This window comes from Saccopteryx bilineata, chromosome 7, assembly GCF_036850765.1.
Source record: "Saccopteryx bilineata isolate mSacBil1 chromosome 7, mSacBil1_pri_phased_curated, whole genome shotgun sequence".
NCBI lineage: Eukaryota > Metazoa > Chordata > Mammalia > Chiroptera > Emballonuridae > Saccopteryx > Saccopteryx bilineata.
This window is the reverse complement of record NC_089496.1, coordinates 100,446,881-100,462,256: the sequence shown is the minus strand read 5'-3', so window position 1 is coordinate 100,462,256 and position 15,376 is coordinate 100,446,881. Positions and strand designations below refer to the sequence as shown.

At 46.5% G+C, this 15,376-nt stretch overlaps 1 non-coding gene across 1 annotated transcript; it reads right to left on the bottom strand.

The window, feature by feature from the left end:
• Nucleotides 1-4,106: 4,106 nt before the first annotated feature.
• LOC136311324 (U6 spliceosomal RNA) lies at nt 4,107-4,213 on the bottom strand. Its single transcript, XR_010726727.1, has one exon. It is a non-coding gene; the product is annotated as a U6 spliceosomal RNA (small nuclear RNA).
• Between the last annotated feature and the right edge of the window lie 11,163 nt (nt 4,214-15,376).

The following is a 15,376-nucleotide window of genomic DNA, read 5'->3' as shown; positions in this document are numbered from 1 at the left end:
CCCGAGCAGGACTCCCAACCTAGGTCTGTGTGACACCCAAACCATAGTCTTCATCACGCTGAAGTAAGGCCTCCTTTGATTTTTCTCCTGTTTTGAAACAACTTTTTTTTTTTAAACTAAGATCCAAATTTAATTGATATAAAAAAAATCTTAGGTGAATACTATGCAATCACATCACATGAATTTTTCTATTCTTGCCTTCATTTGTAAGGATGTTTACCGTGGACACTTAGGGCCGTTGCCCTAAGTTACCAGATCTGCCTGTTCGGCATTTCCTCCCTTCCACTGTCGCCATGTCAATCTGCCTCCCAACTTTCTGCACAGTCAACCATTATGCCCTTTTAATGCCTTCAGGATTCTGTTCCAACTTTCTGTGACTGACGTGAGAAAGTGACCATCACCTGGGGGCCACACAACTGGAACAGCATTGACAAGAATGAGCACGCTGCTGGGGACACCCTCTTCTGACTTGGGGCACACGCAGCAAGCTGGCCTCTCATCTTTCGGGTTTTTCATGCACGAGTCCTGTATGAATCGTGTGTCTCCTGAATTCTGAAAGACACAAGCCTGGCTCTTCATATGATTCTCTCAAAGCCCCCTGCTTGGTTTGAGGGCATGGGAAAGAGTCACAGGCCTCTTCAACTCCACAAAGAATGTAGAAAAACCACTCAGGCTCCCAGTAAAGACCCTCATAGTGAGGCTGTGCCCCTGGGTTCTGTGGGGTCACCCTCTGCGGTGTCTGCCCCTCTCTTTAGAATGCATGGGCACCTGACACTCCTTGTTCTCAGCTTTGGGGGCTCATCTCAGACCGAAGTATCAGGAGAGTCCTACTTTAGCATCCTGTGGCATATACAGTGTGTCCGTAAAGTCATGGTGCACTTTTGACCGGTCACAGGAAAGCAACAAAAGACGATAGAAATGTAAAATCCGCACCAAATAAAAGGAAAACCCTCCCAGTTTCTGTAGGATGATGTGGCAGCATGTGCGCATGCACAGATGATGACCTAACACTGTGTATACAGCGGAGCAGCCCACGGCCATGCCAGTCAAGATGTGGACTGTACAGAGGAAAGTTCAGTGTGTTCTGTGGCTCGCTAGCTAAGTTCGAATCCATGACCAAAGTGCAACGTGAATATCGGCGCGTTTATAATGAAGCGCCACCACATAGGAATAACATTACTGGGTGGATAAGCAGTTGAAGGAAACCGGCAGTTTGGTGGAGAAACCCCGTTCTGGTAGGCCATCAGTCAGTGACGAGTCTGTAGAGGCTATACGGGATAGCTACCTAAGGAGCCCTAAAAAATCTGTGCGTGACCCCACATCAAACTGCACTGAATAGGTATGAAACTGGGAGAGTTTCCTTTTATTTGATGCAGATTTCATATTTCTATCGTCTTTTGTTGCTTTCCTGTGACCGGTGAAAAGTGCACCATGACTTTACAGACACACTGTAGATTTGGGAGTTTTAGCACACAATTGTAATGAGAACTACGGTGAAGACAGAGATGGAAGTAGAGGGGTGCCTTTGAAGAGAGTGTAGAGAAGTGAGGTGGCCGAAGATGGGGAGCACTAGCATTTAAGGACACAGAGGGGAAGAGTAACTCCCATCCAAAGAAGAAAAAAAAAACCCCCAAACGCGCTGAGCTGAGATCCTGGGAGGCGAGAGAAGACCAGGAGAGAGTACCACTGAGGAAACAGAGTTTCAAGAACGGCAATGATATAAAGCAGTGGTCCCCAACCCCTGGGCCATGGACCGGTACCGGTCCGTGGGCCATTTGGTACTGGTCTGCAGAGAAAGAATAAATAACTTACATTATTTCCGTTTTATTTATATTTAAGTCTGAAAGATGTTTTATTTTTAAAAAATGACCAGATTGCCCTGGCCGGTTGGCTCAGTGGTAGAGCATCGGCCTGGCGTGCGGGGAACCAGGGTTCGATTCCCGGCCAGGGCACAGAGGAGAAGCGCCCATCTGCTTCTCCACCCCCCCCTCCTTCCTCTCTGTCTCTCTCTTCCCCTCCCGCAGCCAAGGCTCCATTGGAGCAAAGATGGCCCGGGCGCTGGGGATGGCTCCTTGGTCTCTGCCCCAGGCGCTAGAGTGGCTCTGGTCGTGGCAGAGCATCTCCCCGGAGGGGCAGAGCATCGCCCCCTGGTGGGCAGAGCATCGCCCCTGGTGGGCGTGCCGGGTGGATCCCGGTCGGGCGCATGCGGGAGTCTGTCTGACTGTCTCTCCCCGTTTCCAGCTATAGAAAAATACATAAAAAAAAAAAAAGACCAGATTTCCTCTGTTACATCCGTCTAAGACTCACACTTGACGCTTGACTCAGTCACATGATACATTTATCCATCCCACCCTAAAGGCCGGTCCGTGAAAATATTTTCTGACATTAAACCGGTCCGTGGCTCAAAGAAGGTTGGGGACCACTGATATAAAGGACCAAACTCCCTGCTATTTAAAGAGCTCTTAGAAATCAAGAATAAAAAGCACAGCTCAACAGAAAATGGGCAAAGGCCATGAACAGAGAACTCAAAACAAAAGAACAACAAATGGCCTGTGGACCTCCGAAAAGATGTTCAACCTCACTCTCAGTAAGTGAACCACAGGTGAAAGCTACCCCGAGATCCATTTCTCACCTCTGAGGTTGGCAAACATCTTCGACGTCTGTTGTGTTGGCAAGATTGTGGGGAAGTGAGCATCTTCCTGCAGGGCTGGTCAGAGGGCAGAATGGTTCCAGTCTGGTGTAGACAAATCGGTGATCTCTACCTGGAACACACACATCGCTGTTCTTTTACACGAATGGTCGCTCTACTGTCCTTGAAATATATTTCTCATTTGGGTTCCAAGACAGCAACTTTCCTGGATTTTCTCCTATGTCATAGTTCTCTCCTTCTGAACCGTCTTTGCCTGCTGACCCTCCTGTGTCTGTCTTCTACATGCTGGAGGCTCATTCGGAGCTCTCTTCTCGATCTACACCCTCTCCTAGATCATATCTCATCCGATCTTGTTGTGGTAAAATGCCCATTAACATAAATTTCATCATTTTGAAGTATATGATCTATGTAGTACATTCACATTGTTCTGCAACCACCACCTCTGTCTTGTCCCAGAATTTTCTCATCACCTCAAAAGAAAACCCTATACCCATTCACAGTGGTCTCTTCCCATCTCATTTTCTCCTAGCCCCTGGCAACCACTGACCTGCTATCTGTCTCTGTGGATTTGCTTATTCTAAATGTTCCAAATAAATGGAATTGTTCACTTAGAGTAATGTTTTCAAGGATCATCCATGCTGCAGCATGTATCAGTACTTCCTTCCTTTTCATAACTGAGTAATGTTCCACAGTGTGGTTATTCTATGTTTTGTTTACCCATTTTATCTGTTGATAAAGATACCATTTGGCTACTTTAAACAGTGGCGCTAAGACCTGACCAGGTGGTGGTGCAGTGGATAGAACCATCGACCTGGGACGCTGAGGACCCAGGTTCAAAACCCTGAGGTTGCTGCCTTAAGTAGGGGTTTTCTGGCTTGAGCGTGGGATCATAGACATGACCCCAGAGTCACTGGCTTGAAGCCCATGGTTGTTGTCTTGAGCCCAAAGGTCACTGGCTTGAAGCCCAAAGTCACTGGCTTAAGCCCAAGGTCACTGGCTTGAGCAAGGGGTCACTTGGTCTGCTGTAGTCCTCCTGGTCAAGGCACATATGAGAAAGCAATCAGTGAACAACTAAGGTGCTGCAACTATGAGTTGATGCTTCTCATCTCTCTCCCTTCCTGCCTGTCTGTCTCTGTCTGTCTCTCTCTTGCTAAACAAACAAACAAAAAATAGTGGTGCTATAAATATTTGTGCACAAGTTTTTGTTTGAATGCCTGTTTGCAATTCTTTAAAGTCAGTACTTAGGAGTGGAATTCCTAGGTCATATAGTATTTCTATGTTTTAAAAAAATTAATTTAATTTTTATTACATTTATTGGGGTGCCATTGTTTAATAAGATTATATAGGTTTCAAGTGTGCATTTCTATGATATATGATCTGTATATTGCATTGTGCACCCACAACCCAAAGTCAAATGATCTTCCATCACCATATATTTGGCCCCTTTTACCCTTTAAAAAATATGCAACACTTCATGAATTTGCATGTCATCCTTGTGCATGGGCCATACTAATCTTCTCTGTATCATTCCAGTTTTATTATATTTGCTGTCGAAGTGAGCATGGTAATTTTATGTTTCATCTTTAAAAAATAAATGAATAAAACAAAACCATAGTCCGATGACTCCAAAATCTATATAGCCCTGCCCTGACTTCTCCTGGCTGTCTCCTTCAAATCTCTCCCAACATACTGGTGTCTCAAAGTTAAGTTGTCCAAATCAGAAGCTATTTTCTCTCAACTCCCCCACACTCCTCCTCCAGTCTTCTCATCTCGGGAAATTCACCTAAGGTGCTCAGCTAAGGGCCGGAGGACTCATTCCCAGATCCTCCCTCCCTCTCTCCTCACGTCCAGCCCACCAGCAGGTGCTGTTGGCTCTGCATCCACAGTCTCCTTCCCGGCTGCGACTTCGGTCCAGGCCAGCATCACCTCTCCCCCGGCCTCTGGAGCAGACCCAGCGACACTCACGCTTGCCCCTAGAGTTCTTTCTTTCCATTCTGTAGGCAGAGTCATCTTTTAAGAACACATCCATGATCACTGAGCCCTCCTGCTTCAAACCGCCATTGGTTTCACATTGCAGTCAGAATTAAAAGCCAACTGGCTTCCGTGGCCTGAGGCCTGTGGGGACCTTCGTGCTGGCTCCTGTCTCCGGGCCCCGCCCTTGCTTCCTGTGCTTTACCACACTGGCCCTTTTGTTCCTTGAACTGGTACCTGCCACAGGGCCTCTGAACTCGCTGTCCCCTCTGTTGGAAACTGCATGGCAAGTTCCTTCTCACTATTGAGGCGTCATCTCAAATGTCACTTTCTGAGGGATGCTTTGCCTGAGCACCCCTCCCTCCAAACTCACCACCTCTGTCTTACTACACTGATCTACGTTTTCACTGATATATCATTGACATCGTCACATCATTACCTGCAATTCTCTTACTTATATTTATGTGTTTATTTTCAGGTTTGTTTCCCACCCCTTCCCCTTTGATACCCCTTCCTCAGACTTGAACTGCCCGAGGACGGGGATTTTGTTGGTCATTTTCGTGGCTGTATCTCTGGCACAAGGACAGGACCTGGCATCTCCAAGGCACAGAAAACCTGTCAGTTAAATGCCATTGAAGGAGAAAAGTTGGCATCTCACCTGGCCTTAAGCAAAGCCGCCTGATCCCACTGCCACCTGTCCCTTCTCATCTCTTTATCAACAACCTGATAGGAGTGTTCGCATTCATTTAGTCATGGCCCTTCCCTCCGTAACCCAGAGCAACCCAGATTTTGCCACCATGGTTGTTCAGAAGTGCTTCCTCAGATTCCCAGTGACTCCGTAAAAGTCACAGTGAGGCCCTGGCTGGTTGGCTCAGTGGTAGAGCGTCAGCCTGGCGTGCAGGAGTCCCGGGTTTGATTCCCAGCAGGGTACACAGGAGAAGCGCCCACCTGCTTCTCCACCCCTCCCCCTCTCCTTCCTCTCTGTCTCTCTCTTCCCCTCCCGCAGCCGAGGCTCCATTGGAGCAAAGATGGCCCGGGCACTGAGGATGGCTCCATGGCCTCTGCCTCAGGCGCTAGAGTGGCTCTGGTTACAACAGAACAATGCCTCAGATGGGCAGAGCATCTCCCCCTGGTGGGTGTGCCGAGTGGATCCTGGTCGGGCGCATGCGGGAGTCTGTCTGCCTCCCCGTTTCCAACTTCAGAAAATCCAAAAAAAAAAAAAAAAAGTCACAGTGAGTTGCCCTGTGCACTGTGCCCTTCTATAGCATTTGACATGATTAATCCTGTTCACGTTCGTGAATCTTATGTTGAAATATTGCCTTTTCTTGGCTTGGGCCTTCCAGGGGCTACATCCTGGAATCCCTCAGAGATGTGCTAAGGGTTCCATCACTCACATCTGCTGAGCAGGCTGGCCCTCAGCCGGCTGATCCAGAACAGCTGGAATGGGTCAGGGGCAGAAACACCCCATAAAGAGTGCAAAGGGAGCAGCTCCAAGCCCCTGAAGGGTTCTTGACCTCATGCAGGTGGCGCCTCGGCAGGGATGTGCCCTGCTGGTATGCAAAGGTCAGGGAAGGAGCCACCACCAAAGGGAACCGCTGAGCTGCCCACTCTGGGTAGCTGCCCCTGGGCTGTGAATTGGTCTTTCCTCTACAAAGTAAGTGGGATCCTGGTCCTGTGCCCGTGCCATCTTTTGATCCATTCCATTGGTCCAAGGCATGCCTGCCATAGCTAGATTCTTGACGTTCTAAATTGCAGTCCTCTTGCCCCACTCAAACCTCACTTTGAACTAGGGGCCTGGGGATTTGGAGTGCCCACTGCTCCCATCACTTAGCCGTATGGCCTTGGACAAGCTGTTATGCACCTGAAATCCTTCCGCTCCACATTTGAAAACTGAACAGGACCCCTGCGGCCACATGGAGGTTGTTGTGAGGATGAGAGGAGGCCATGTTCAGAACACTGAACCATCGATGGCTCCCCACTGCCTTCCTGAGTAAGTCTGCCATTCGGGCCCTTACCTGGGTTCCTCCATCGCTCCTCAGGCACACACCCCCCCCCCCACAGGCCCGCCAGGCCCTGCGCCTTTGCACAAGCTCCCACTGCATATGGGAGACCACTTCCCCCACCTCCGGTTTTGTTTGTTTTCTGTATTTTCTATAAACAACAGGAAGCATGCATTCATTTTACACTCAGCGAAAATCCTCACCATTCCTGTTTTGAACACCTGCTCTTATTTTAAAAGCCATGCTCCCCATAAAAGTCTTTCTTGATCGCCTGTCATCCATGGTTACTTTAAATTACCCCAGATTTTTAAAGCTTTTCCTAGAGTGTACCATAGACGTCTAGAGATGCGTATGTGGGGGTACCTAACCCAAATACACAACCTGTTGTCACAGAAATCAGAAATGTGAACTCTCTGAGGCAGACCCTGGAGTTTTGCTCACTGGGTATTTCCAGTGCAGCAACTGGTGACTATCAGACCGCCTTGCCCACGGTTTCAATAAATATTTGTTTAATTGAATTGTTAACCAACGCATGTAAGAACAAGCAGGGCCTACATGCCTTGCCTCTGATGAATAGAATAAAAATAACCCATGTAACTCATCAGATGAACTGATAAAAGGTTTTGCTCCCTCGCCTGGAGAGAGGGCGATAAAGAGGCCGTGGAGAAGCTCTTCTTCTCCACATCCGGCAGCTTAACGCCGCTCGAGTGGATGAGCAGCAGCAGAAGTTGTAAGGACCTATCAGATGGTATCTGTCTTCTGTTTTTTCACTCATGAAATATACTGGAAATACTTTACAAGGGTCAGATCCTGAGTGGGGGTGAGGGGCTGCCCTCCCCCTCTCCCTGCTGCACAGAACTGCAATGGTGAAGAGTAAACGCCCACTGGGGGCAGCCTTCGCGCCGAGGGTCACCATGGTGCACCCTGCCGGGGTGAAGTCAGTTTACCTGCCTCGGACCTTCCTTTGTGGGAGCAGTTTCCCTGTGAGGTGATGAACACTTTCTCACGAATACTCAATTCCTCTGTGCGGTTGGTAAAAGAGAGCAAAGGGGGAAACAAAAAGGTATTGTTGTTTTACTCTAATTGATTAGACCGGAAGGCTGAATAAGACATTATCCATTGTTTACTTGATCATCTGTTTAAATGTTTCGTTTTCTTTAGAGGTGAGCCAAAAAATTTCTGGGTGCGTTTTTGGCGATTGTGATCATCGTTAAACAGCCTCCTCTGAGTACCTTCCTGTTGGGAAGTCTGTAGGAATTAGCTTAGTTCTGATCCAAAAGGAACATGCATTTTAAAGCAGCATTCTCAACAGGGAGCAACTTTGCCTCCTCTGCAGGAAGATGAGGTACTGTCTGAAGACAGTTTGGGGTTGTCATAGCTGGTGAGGGACACTCCTGGCACTTGTGGGTAGAGGCTGGGGACATCCTAGAATGCATAATCAGCCCCACAGTATAGAATGATCTGGCCCCAAATTTCAAGGGTGCTGAGATTGAGAAAACCTGATGAAGAAGACATATAGGCTTAATGGACAAATAGTTTTAAAATAGTGATGGATTAAAAAATGCCTATGCACTATAGGGACCAGAGATCGGAGGGGCAGGGACAGGCCTGATACCTATGAAAATAACCCCCGGGGAGGAGGTACACCCTCTCTGCCGCTGTTGGAGTTGGCTTCGTGAAAGGGATAAACAGGGTACGAGAGATCATCGGGTGCCCAGAGATCTTTAGGACAGCGCGTGAGGAATTCCATTCATTCTGATTTTTATTACTGTGGCCTACATCTGATACAAACGCCAGCCATTTGGGAAACGAGCACTATTAACAAGCTCTTTAGGTTGGGAGACGGGAACTTGATTCGGTGATTATGAAATTGCTCACCAAGGCCAGAAACTACTTCAAGTTCACAATCATATAAATTCAAAGACCAGAAAAAAAAAAAAAGAGGAATCATTCAGCCAGCTCAAAGAAGTTATTGCATCATTTCCTTGTGTGTGGTTCTGGCTAAAAATAAACTGTAGTCCTCATCAAGAGTGAACCGTCTTTGTCAAAGAGAACTAGGAAGTTACCTCGGAGTGAGGTTACAGGCTGGGGTAGAGAAAGCAAGTCATCAAGGAAGAAATTAATTGTTGTGTTTTAAGGTGAAACTACCAGAACGACGAGAGAAAATGTGGGACCGCGGGACCATGGACTGTGATGGGGCGGGGGGAGGGAGGAAGGGGTGGGGGAGGAGGATTTGCTTATTTTGTGTGTGTTTGGGTCAGGAGGCACACGCTTCCTACCTGGAGTAGAAGTGGCTGGCAAGGGTGTCTTACATTCTTGAGCAACTGGGTGTTCCTTTGTTGTCGGGCTTGGGCAGTCCGTCTCGGCCTTGAGGGCTCCCAGAGATAGAGGGCCAACCACAAGCTCTGAGCTTATTGGGCAGAGAGATGAAACATGGGACAGGCTGACCTTAGACTGAGCCCCAAAGCCACGGCAGCACCTCGGCATCACCAAACACACACCAGCAGGCGAGAGCGGACACGTTCCCTGGAGGGTGACCGCCTCACCCCCCCCCCCCCCCCCCCCCGAGAAATAGGGAGGGGCAGCACATGGCAAACAAAGGAGGCTTTCTGACCTTTCAGGTGAACTGTAGGTCTCAGCCAGCTGCCGGTCACTTCCTATTTGCCATGGCGTTAAAAAGTCCATATAGCAAAAACCAAGTGGAGGTAGATGTCCAATCTCACTGTCCTTCCAGCCTTGCAATTTGAAACAAGCCTTATTGCTCCAGAGGCAACCAATAGACTCATCCTAACAATCATTTCAAAGAACGTGTAATATGCCTATTGTGGAAATGGGTATTGAAAAATGAAGGTTTTTTGTTTTTTTTTTTGAGGTCGTACCATACTGAAGTCAAAGCTAATCTACACATCTGATGTTTTGTTTTTTTTTTATACCTTTTTTTTTTTTTTTTTTTCATTTTTCTGAAGCTGGAAACGGGGAGAGACAGTCAGACAGACTCCCGCATGCGCCCGACCGGGATCCACCCGGAACGCCCACCATGGGGCGACGCTCTGCCCACCAGGGGGCGATGCTCTGCCCATCCTGGGCGTCGCCATGTTGCGACCAGAGCCACTCTAGCGCCTGAGGCAGAGGCCACAGAGCCATCCCCAGCGCCCGGGCCATCTTTGCTCCAATGGAGCCTTGGCTGCGGGAGGGGAAGAGAGAGACAGAGAGGAAAGCACGGCGGAGGGGTGGAGAAGCAAATGGGCGCTTCCCCTGTGTGCCCTGGCCGGGGCATCTAACCCAGGTCCTCCGCACGCTAGGCCGACGCTCTACCGCTGAGCCAACTGGCCAGGTCCTTTTTTTTATACCTTAACTCAAAACCACAATGACCTTGAGCAGGTTTTGGAGATCCTGTGTAATAAGCAGAAGAAATAAACAAGAGAAATGTGTTTTTCTTAGAACTCTCTAATAAGGGAGGTGAGGTAGAAAGAACACAGCCCGGACCTGGGTTTAAGTCCTATCTCACCACTTACTAGTTATGCGTCCTCGAGCAGAGCACGTCATTTTTTCCCCCAAGATTCATTTATTTTATCAGCAGAATAGAAATCACAGTCCTTACTTCCTAGGACTCTAATGTGAAATGAATAGGCTAAATGTATAAGCCGTGCATTGTGGCTGACATTTGTTGGGTTAACTGAATAAATAGTATTTATCATTTATTATCAGACTTTTTTTGTGTTAGAAATATAGTATCTCTAAGAGGCATCTTTCCATCAGTGGTTACACATCACATTATATAACATGCCACAAAACCACTGTCACCAGTGGTTGAGTTCAACAAATGCCAATGCATTTGACATGAGCATTATCAGCAAAATTGTCTGTGAAGGATGGAGAATTAAAACTTGTTCCCCTGCTTGCCATTCTGTAAGCAGTGGGGAATCAAAGATGTTTGTGCATACGTAGATGTTAGGAAAATGCACCATAAAAAATATAACATCATATCCTGGCCAGATAGTTCGGTTGGTTAGAGCACCATCCCTAAGCGCAGAGGTTGCCGGTTCAATCCGTGGTCAGGGCGCGTACAGGAGCGCATTGATGTTGCTATCTCTCTCTCTCTCTCTCTCTCTCTCTCTAATATCAATACAATAAACATTTTTTTAAAAAAATATGACATCATTTGGTTTAAAGGCTAGGGAGGTTTAGTCAGCAGAAGCACACACGGTAGCTCATGAGAGATGCCGGGACTCCAGCCAATAACTTCTGACCTACAGGCAGAGAAAAGACTCTGGGAACTGAAAGGTCTCTTATCACATTTTAATTCAAAAAGTAAAATCTTACACTCTAGAGCTAGAATCTATTAATGGAATAAGATAGCAGGAAGAGTCATTTTCAAGTGATAAACAGTGCATTTGGCAAAAAGCTTTTCACATGTGACATCAGTGAGGCATGGAACTCTTTTTCTGTCTATTTCCACCATACTTATCATCGAAACAGATGGATGTCTGGAACTTAACGATAATACTGTACGTTTATGTAACAGCTGGAATACAAGGGCACCTTGACATGCAAGGCTTTGAAAGTGGTGAAACTTACTGGTTTGTTTCTTCATCCGTCCCCCCATCCATCCACCTACTCATCTGCCCACTGACCCACCTATCTACCCACCCACCAATCTGTTCATTTCCTATCATACGCTGACCCAGCCACCCATTTACCCATCCATCCAGTCAGCCCATCCATCCATACAACCAACATTATTTGAAGGCACACTCTTTGCAGGCCTTGAGCTGGAGGTCAAGGCTACAACAATGGAAAGGCATGATTCTACTCCTCAAAGATATTTCAAAGCACTGAGAATCAGGTACACTCAAAGGGGCAGGGGATGTGTTCAAAATTTAGTAATTTACACATGGGTTGGGCATAAAGCAGACTTTTAGTAAATACTGAATGAAAACCCACAGGAAAAAAAACCCACTGGTGTGTGGCAGAAATGCCATTCCCAGCTCTCTCTGCATTACTACATTGGGGAATACGAATCTGGGAGCCTGGGTCTTGGCAATTCAAAGGGAATAATGGTACAAAGTAGGTGGCTCTTGCTTCTCTATCGAGGCCATTCCTCATCGCCAAAGATGATGACTCTGTGGCTTGAAGCTTTCCAAGGAGCCAGATTCCCCCCACGGGCTGTCTTCACTCCAGGCGGGGGAGAGCTGTTTACTGCGTGCTTCTTCACCGCCAGTCCCCGTGGAGAGAACCCAGGAATCACATTCACTCCAGCCGCTGAGTAGCCTGGACCAGCGCCACCATGTTCCTCTCCCTGTATCTAACGTGTGTCTGCAGCAGCCAGGGGTATATTTGAAAAAGAAATACTAAGAAAAGTTAGAAAGTTGCATGAATGTCACATCCAGTTCAACATATGGCCGTGGTAAATCGTTCATTTTAGCTTGTATTTTGTGCATTCTCCAAGGACTTAACCATGTATACAGTACTTTGGCCTTTTTTTGAATGAGAATTTCCAACCACATGGAAACTCTGTGCCAATTAAAAACAAACAAACAAAGAATAGAGTGCCACGCTCGCCTGTTTTAACCATCAGCAGCGCTGAGATAGATTTTCACATAATGTCAAGTTATAATCACTTTCACCTACTTGGAATTGGTTTGCAATTTTGGCTCGAGCTGGTGAGAGCTCAACCATTGCTAAGCTTTTAGAAAAATTTGTCTGGTGTCGATTTGAGAAGTTCTGGAGGTTGGAGATTTTAAAGTCATCATTATAAAACACATTATCTTCAAATTACTGAGACCACGGTGTACATGGCATTCCACTCCGGGCTTGCAGAAATCAGCCCATCAATTCTAATCTGGCCATTTTCACTGGGGTAGACGGAGAATCAATCAAATCAACAAGTATTTACCCAGCATTTAATGCACTTAGCACAATTCCAGGGTACTCATTGAAAGCAGAGCAGGAGAATGTGGAAGATGTGCAGACACATTCCTTCATTATGTGAAAAAGTAAGGAGAGAAATGGCAATTGTTCCCTCCAAATGTGAACCGTCTGCCTTGAACATTAGCACTGAATAGCTGCGTGATTTGGGGTTACAGGCTGAAAATGTTATAATTGCTTTGTACTTTTCAACCTGCAAAGAGTTGCACAAATTTCTTACACTGGCCTGGTGTTTTCTCTTTACAATTGCTGCTGATTTTGGCAGCACAGAAAGGACCCTACATCCTGTCGACCGAAGAGCACAATATAGAAAGAGCTTCAAGGGACTTATTTCCTCCCTGGCATCCCCGCTGCTGAGTGAGTGGGCAAGTGACCAGCAGGGCTCTGCTTGCCAGTTGGTAATGTGCCATCCTGAAGGCCCACGAAGCCGACCAGCAGACAGACAGACAGACACTGATGTCCTGTCCATATTCCTGGAAAAGGGGGGATGTGGCTAGGTTATATAATAATCCAACTTTACAAGAAGTCCAGACTCTTTTCTAATAAACTAAGCCACAACGAGAAGCATAAGGAATTCCCACTCACACCTGTAGCCCAAGCTAGGGAGGCATTTCAAAGCACCTGTGATTTTTTAAAATAGCTTCATGGATGTGTAATTTACACAGCATAAAATTCACCTGTTGTAAGTACACAGTTCAGTGAGTTTTTATAAATTTATATGATTGTTCAACCATCACTCTACTCCAGTTTCAGAACACCTGCAACACCCCAGGAAGTTCCCTCGGGCCAATGTGCAGTCATTCCCTGCTCTGGCCCAGGCGACCGTTGGTCTGCTTTTTGTCTAGAAATTTCAGATACATGGAATCATACAATGTGTTGTCTTTTGCGTCTGGCTTCTTTCACTTTTCATAATGCTTTCTGAGGTTTATTCACATTGTTTCATGTATCAGTAATTTATTCCTTTTTGTTTCTGAGTCATGTCCCATCGTACGGACAGACCATTTTGTTAATCTCTTCATCAGTTGATGGACAGTTAGATCTTTCTCCAGTTTTTGCTATAATCCCACTCTGCCACTGGTCGTTTTTAATAAGACATGACACTAATGTTGCAATAGCAATTTAATCCACTCCTGATTTGGAGTTACTCGTGGTCGCTGCACCAATTCTGAAATCTCCTTATATTAGATCTGTGCAGTATAAAGTACATTGGAAAGTACTTATCAAGTTATATTATATCAAGGAGGTTATCAAGTGGGTATTTTGTCCAATTAAGACTTCACTTAGGCCACAGGAACAAGATCTTAGAGGTTTCAAATGAGCCAACTGTCCCAAAAACTAAAATAAATTTGTCCAAAGACATTCTTATCGCCCCGCCCCCTAACCATATCTGTTTCCTCCCTCTTCAAGCACTTCCTTCTTCTACCCTGCACTTCATTCCTGCACGTGTGCTTGTTTCATCCCTATCCATCCCACAAATGCTTAGTGGACATTGCCTCTGTGGGAAGGCACAGTGCTAGGTGCTATACTGGGTATGAAAAAGGAATCAAGCGTGAAGATTATAATCAGTCTGCACAGGTACCCAACTCAGTTTTTGAACATTTTTGACCGAGACTCACAGTAAAGAGAGTTTTTTTTTACTACATGTGCGTTTGTGCTCCTGCGCGCGCACGTGCACACACACACACACACACACACACATACACAACTGAGACAAAAGTTTCATAAGAATGATACTTAACATTACCACATGGGATGCACTATGTTCCTTCCTATTTCATTTTAAAGAAATCATTGATTGCAACCCACTCAATGAATTTTACCAACACTAATGGGTTTTACCTTGCAATTTAAAAAATCATTCCAATAGTAATACTTTAGGATGAAGGAAGGATAAGGAAAGGGAGGATTGTATGGGAGCTGACCTGGGGGTGGACAGAATGTTAGAGAATGGGTATGGGACCCTTCTTAGTGACATGGACACCGCCCCGGTGCTGGCTAGTGTGGTTTCACCAGGGCTTGGGCCACAGCCATCCTGGTAGAAAATCCTGTGGATTGGAGAAGCAGACCCCTGTGGCTCAGCAGAGGTGGTGGCTGGAGAGGTGACAGCGAGAGGAATTTTCCTTCCTTCCCAGCTACTGGGGCCAACCCAGCTTCAGAAAGCAAACACGCCTCACTTACTCTAAAGTTATTGCCCTTGGGTTTAATAATACTTCTCTTAGAATAGCTAGAACTCACAAAATCTGAGCAGATTTTATGGTCTCTCTGGAGGACCAAACACTTCCATCTCTTTCTGAATCAGTAATTATTTTTGCCTTGTTTTTCTTTCTTCTTAGCCCAACAATATAAACAAACAAATAAAACAGAAACAGACTCATAGATACAGAGAATAGACTGACACCTGCCAGAGGGGAAGGGAATTGGGAGACTGAGTGAAAAAGATGAAAGGATTAAGCTAAACAAACAAAAAACAACCTCAATGACACAGATCAGGGGTCCCCAAACTATGGCCCACGGGCCGCATGCGGTCCCCTGAGGCCATGCATCCGCATCCTGTGCTCCTGGAGCACTGTATGTGGTGGCGCCGCAAAGCGTGGCTTCGCTCACGTACAGCACTACTTCCGGTGACGTGAGACGCACGCACCACGGCTCTGGAAGCGCGTCCTATCACTTGTTACAGCTAGCAGTGACAAATATGGAACCGGACATTGACCATCTCATTAGCCAAAAGCAGGCCCATAGTTCCCACTGAAATACTGGTCAGTTTGTTGATTTAAATTTACTTGTTCTTTATTTTAAATATTGTATTTGTTCCCGTTTTGTTTTTTTA